The following is a 6,144-nucleotide window of genomic DNA, read 5'->3' as shown; positions in this document are numbered from 1 at the left end:
GAAACGAAGGATGGAGAAGGGTGGCCTGTGCAGACTCTAAACTTACAGAGAGTTCCTTCGTAGGAGAGGAGAAGGGCGGTGGGTGCGGGTTGGGGGGCCGCCGGGGACAGGGATGGGTGAAAAGGAAAATAAAGAGAGGCTAGGGCTGAGTGTGTGTTGGGGACCCTCCTGGGAGGCTGGAAGCAGGTCCTCTGATGCAGCATGGCCCTTCACTCTGTGGACCAGGCACAGCGGCTGGCTATCAAGGGCCACCCTCAGAATTGAATAGGTATCTGTCACATGCTCACATGTCTTGTGTGCACGTGCCCACACCAACACACTTAGCAAGAGAAGTCATCCTCGATTGCTTGGTCTCGTTCTCATAGCTGATCATTCACCTTGTTCTGTCTATACCAGCTCCTTAAATATCACCTTTCCATTGACTTTTCCTCATTCCCACCGCCAGTGGGGGCCACACCTTCTCCCCTCTTGCCTGGACTGCTGTGGTCAACTGGTCTTGCCCCTGATTTTGCTCTTCTCCAAACTCTGACAATACTATTAGGCCCCATTTATGGAACAGCTACTAAGTGCCAAGCCCTGTGGTAAGAGTTCCACACGTATTATTCCTAATCCTTATAACAACCCTGGGAGGTTGCTGTATTAAGTTTCCCCATTCTAAAGAAGAAGAATCCAAGGCATCAAAGGTTAAACAGTGTGCCCAACCTTACACCATAGTAAGCGGTTGATCTGCCCAGAACTGCCTGGCTCTAAGTCCCTATTCCATTCTCTCCTCTGCAGCCAGGGTCATCTTTTGAAAATACAAATATTCCCATATGTTGCCCTGAGCATCTGGTTCAGATCCCTTGCACAGTTGATGAGACCTTTTCCATCAGCCCCTACTCTTCATACTCTAGTTGCACTCAACTTTCAGCTCCTCAAAATGTCATTAATCCCTTCTGGGCCTTTGCATACACTCTTCCCCTTGCATATAACACTTTTCCTCTTTTTACATGATTGACTCTTTTTCACCCTTCAGTTTCTTCTTTTTTCCTTTAGTTTCTTTACCTGTGCATCCCTGCTTCCAGGAAACCTTCCTTGATTCTCCCAATACTGGCTTAGATTCTCTTTTTTTTTTGTTCTCCAATAACATCCAGTCCTTACTCTCTTAAGATACTTCCCACTCTTTAGCTTGGTTGTAGGTTTGTGTGGCAAAAGACCGGGTCTGTCTGATTTGTGATTGCAAGCCTAAGTCTAGTCCTGCTATGCCTGGCACAAAGTAGGTGCTTGCCGAGCATTTGTTGAATGAACGAATGTTTCTGGATCTAGTCTGCATTAAAAAAAACTGTTCTCCCAAGAAGAATTTAAGCAGGTCAGAGAAATCAGGGGGAGTGGGGTGGAGTATGTCTAAGATTTTGAAGAACCGTTGCCTTGAGTTGTTCAGCTTCATCACTAAGGATAGAAAATGTGATTAGGACTCTATAACCTCAAGTTCTCTTTGTTTAAAGACAGTAATATATGGGACTTCCCTGGTGGTCCAGTGGCTAAGACTTGGTGCTCCCAATTCAGGGGGTCTGGGTTCGATCCCTGGTCAGGGAACTAGATCCCACATGCCTCAACTATGATTTTGCACGCCACAACTAAAGATATCTTGCATGCCACAATGGAGATCAAAGATTCCATGTGCACCAACTGAGGCCTGGCACAGCCAAATAAATATTTTTTTAAAAGACAGTAATATATTTTGTGTATCAGATTCCAGGGTATCATTCTTACACAGAAGCACTTGCTGGTGAATACCAGAGTCTTCTTAAATTTTTAAAAATATTTATTTGACTGCATCAGATCTTTGTTGCGGCCTGCGGAGTCTTTCATTGCAGCATGCAGGATCTTAATTTCCTAACCAAGGATCGAACTCATGTACCCTGCATTGGAAAGCAGATTCTTAACCACTGGACCACCAAGGACGTCCCTGGCTAGCCTCTTAATTTCACCCTGAGCCTTTCAAAATGCCTACCCAGTGCAGGTTCTTCTATTCCCGGATCAGGCCTCTTGGTGTTACCCTTCCCTCTTTGTCTCCTCTCATCCTTGCTCCTTCCTAGCCTTACCAGTGCATTTCTTCTGATTCTAGATCTGCCTCCCCTGGAACTGCTGTATTATCTCCTATCCTGGGGCTCAAATGTCAACTAAAGAGATTGAGGCTCAGAGCAGAGAGGAACCAGAGCCAGCAAGGGGAGTCCTGCCTTGTAACCCAGGCACTGGAAGAGGGATCCAGTGGAGAGGGAGGAAACTGAGATAACACAGATGTGTAAATATGCTTATGTGAACCTTAGGGTGGGGAGCTCCTTTTTCAAGCAACCTTCTATAGAGAGGGTGGGGATTCCCAGGTGGTTCAGTGGCAAAGAATCCACCTGCCAATGGAGGAGCCCCAGAAGATGTGGGTTCAATCCCTGGGTTGGGAAGATGCCCTGGAGGAGGGCATGGCAACCCACTAGTATTCTTGCCTGGAAAATCCCACGGACAGAGGAGCCTGGCAGGCTGCGGTCCATGGGGTCACAAAGAGCCAGACACAACTGAGCAGCTGAGCACTCACGCACACACATACAAGATTGCTGGCTTCCTAAGAGTTTCCCTTCTTCCCTGTATCCTCAGCTTTGCCTACCACAATGGCATTCTCTTGTCCAAGCTTCCTAAGCCTAAGCTCAGAATGTCAAGGCACTGGGCAGTGTCCACATCCCAAAGTCATGAGTGGACATTCCCCCCACCCAAGGAGCACATTTCCTGGGTCATCAGCCCTGTTACTTTTGGAGGACCCTCTCAGATTAGCAGCTGTCGTCCTTCAAGTTCTCTGATCTGTATCCGTACCATCTCTGTTCTTCCTCTTTGCCTTGGTCTTTCTGTTTTCCTGACTCTGGGTGCCTTCTTTCCTGTCCCTTCTGTGTTCTCTGTCACTAGTGTATCCACTGGAGACAAGGGTTGGGCCTGGGTGCACGGGGGTGGGTAGTGGCCAGACTAGGGGCCCGGGACGTGAGCGCAACTTTCCAAGCTTGTCTTCCAGGCCCCTGTGGTTGGGGAGCTCCAGAGAGGGAGAGATGAGTCAGCGGGCCGCAGAGCAGGGAGGGGGGGGTCTGGGTGGGGGTGGGGATGCTGGGGTTCCCCAGGGCCAGGGAGTTTACCGGGACCATGTGGGTCTCTGACTTCTGGTGGATATGGAGGATAAAGGATCAGCAAGTCACCAAAGTTACCCGCGAGTTTCCTACACTAGTAGGAATTGCAGGCAATAATTTGTAGGACTGGCAGAGCCTGCCACATCACCCTTATGTCCAGATTCTTACACGAAGAAGAGTTCCTAAGTCCCCTAGATTTCTAGAGCTGCAAGGTTGTGATGATAGATCTGTGTGTGTACATATATGTGATATTTGCCACATATGTAAAAACGTGTATTGAGAGTCTGTGTGAGTCTCTGTAGGTGACTGTGGGTCTATAGGCATGTATAGGTGCTAGTGTGTGCATTTTTGTGATTGGAAGTTAGGGTCAGTGTCGTGGTGTGAGCATCATCTGTACAATGTATGTATATATATCAGTGTGTGTCAGTGAGGATGCCTGTAGACTGTATGTATGTTCATAATTCATCACGTGTGCAACAGCATATCTGAAAGTGATACAGACTCATTAAGTCTGTATCAGAAAACGTGTTCATCTGTATCTCAGGACTTTGTTCCCTATTTGCTGGTGACTCTCTCTAGAGTAGCCAAACCCATGACAACAACAAAGGAAGAGTTAGGAGTCCCTTTGGATTGGGGCTCTCAGAGGAAGCCCAGGGTGGGCAGAAAGTAGTGGGGTGGGAGGCAGCACTTCCCTGAGAAGGGAGATATAAGTCTCCCACTGTCCCAAGGGTTCACTCTCCCCACCCCCACCGACCTTTCCAAAAAAGAGCTAAAGAAAACTGAGGCAGGTTCCAGATTCATGTCAACCCCCCTCTAACCTAGAAATCCCACCCTGCTTCTTCTAGGGAAGGGAGGCAGGGAGGGAAGGGAGCGTCCCTGTGGTTCAGCTCGATCCTGGGGTTGAAAGATCAGAAAGGCACCATCCCACCCCTTCCTTCAGGGGCGTCCATCTCTGGAGCTCAGTGTCTGGGTGGCCATGGGCGGAGGCTGAGGGGCCCCCAGGGTGGTGGGGGGTGGTGGATAGAAACCAGATGCCTAGGGGGTTTATACTGGAAGGACCAGAGCCGCAGCCTCTACCCGCCCCTGCCACATGGCGCCTCTGCCTGGGCTGCCCCACCCCCTGGGAGGCCGGGCTGAGGGAGGCCTGAGAGAGTGGAGGCAGGTCCTTGGTCAGGGCTCCCAGTTGCTGACCCCAGCCCCTGGGGGAGCTGGGAAGGGCGTGTGTGTCTGGGCCCAGGAATAGCAGGGTCTGGACTGCAGGACTATCTTAAACAGGGTGTGGAAGAAGTCAGAGCCCAGGGTCCTGAGGGAGGGAGCTGGGAGCTTCAGGCAGCCCCTCTGCCCTGGTTTCAGCACAGACGTTTGGAAGGGGGCTCTGTGTCCAGGCACTGTCCTACTGGGGTTGACATGTCAGGGGCCCTGGCTCACATCTTCCGGGGATCCTGCTCCTTGCCCTTCCCTAGCACTCCTGCTCCCCCCCTCCCCTGTAGGATTAGGGATCCAGATCCCTAAAGGAAGTGGAGACTGCTGGCCATACCTGTCTCCCCTTACCCTCCTCAACCCCACACCTCCTCTCCTCCTGCTTCCGTTTCCTTTTCCGTTGCCTCCTTTCCTCCCCAGTCTAGTTGGAGCCTCAACCCCTTACTCACCTACCATCTCTTCTCTGGAGTCTAGACTTTGCTCCTCTGCCTCAGTTGCCTGCCTGGTCTAAAAGTGGGATGGCTTTCTGCTGGTGATGCAGTAACTTGCCCAAAGCTTCCCCTTTTCCTCACCAACTTCTGAGCTGGGTTTGGGGAGGGGGGCCCAGAAATCCATCTGGCACCTCGGGCTCAGAAACACCCCCCCACCAGGGGGAGACTTCGAGGTCATGGGACACCCCACCACGGGCACTTCCTCTTGGGCAGACGGGTGGGGTGGCCCGTGTAATCATCGGACACAATTATGGACTATTTATACTTCATCCCCGCCCCCCACCTGCCTGGCCGCTTTAACCCTCTGCCTCCGCTGGACCTGGCCAGGCCTCCTGCAGTTCTCCCTGTCCGGTTCTTCTGAAGCCATTGTCTCCTCATCTTTGTTTCTCTGGGCCTATTTCTTTTCCTTTTTTCTGCTGTGTGTGTGTGTGTGTGTTTTAAGCCACATGCTAGTCTTGTGTTTTCCTCTCTTCTCTCCCTATTATTTCGCTAGTTTCTCTTCTGATCTTATTGGATTGTTTCATTTGCTCTGTATGCCTCTCAGTCTTTCTGTGTTTCTTCTTTTGCTTCTTTTCCTTTGTCTGCCAGTCACCTTGCTTCCCTAACCCTCTCCTCAAAAGTTGAGTCTACAGGGTTCTGTAAGAGAAGTCAAATCCTGGGGCTGGAAACCCTAACTCCCCCACCATCCGTCCCTGAACATTGACCCTGCCTGCTGGTTAAACTGCAGGTAACTCTCCCAGGACTTCCAGCTGCTCCTGCCCCCTCCTCAACTTTGCCTTGAGAAGCTGAGCTGGGAGAGTATGAGGAGCCTCGAGGTGGGCACCCAGAAAGAGCAAGTGAGGGGACTGACTGGGGAATAAGGAGAGCGGGGAAGGACCAGGCTCCATTCCTCTGATGGGCAGGGCTGGCCCGGGGAGAGGGGTGTGTTGGGGAATAACTTGCAAAACAACCTCGGCTGGCTGGGCCCCTCAGTGGGAGAATGCTGGTTCTTCCACTTGGCTCCCCAGTCCTCTCTCGCCTATAAACTTACCTCAGGGTCCAGGTTTCAATTCATAGACTTTTTTGCATTCCCCTCTTCCAACTGGGTGACTTTCTTTTCTTCCCCATTTTGATGAGAAGTCAAAGTTTGGAAGTCCTGCCTAAGCTCTAACTTCAATTCTTCCTGCTGCAGGGGGAATGGATGCACGACAGTGAGAAAGGGAACCAGACCCACTCCCAGGAGAGCATGAGCGCTCATGAGAATGATCCATCAGAGGTTTGAGACTGGATGTGTGTGTGGCCAAGAAGGGCCTAGGGCTGGTAACTGGCAA

This window comes from Bubalus kerabau, chromosome 1, assembly GCF_029407905.1.
Source record: "Bubalus kerabau isolate K-KA32 ecotype Philippines breed swamp buffalo chromosome 1, PCC_UOA_SB_1v2, whole genome shotgun sequence".
Taxonomy (NCBI): Eukaryota; Metazoa; Chordata; class Mammalia; order Artiodactyla; family Bovidae; genus Bubalus; species Bubalus kerabau.
This window is presented reverse-complemented; position numbering follows the sequence as displayed.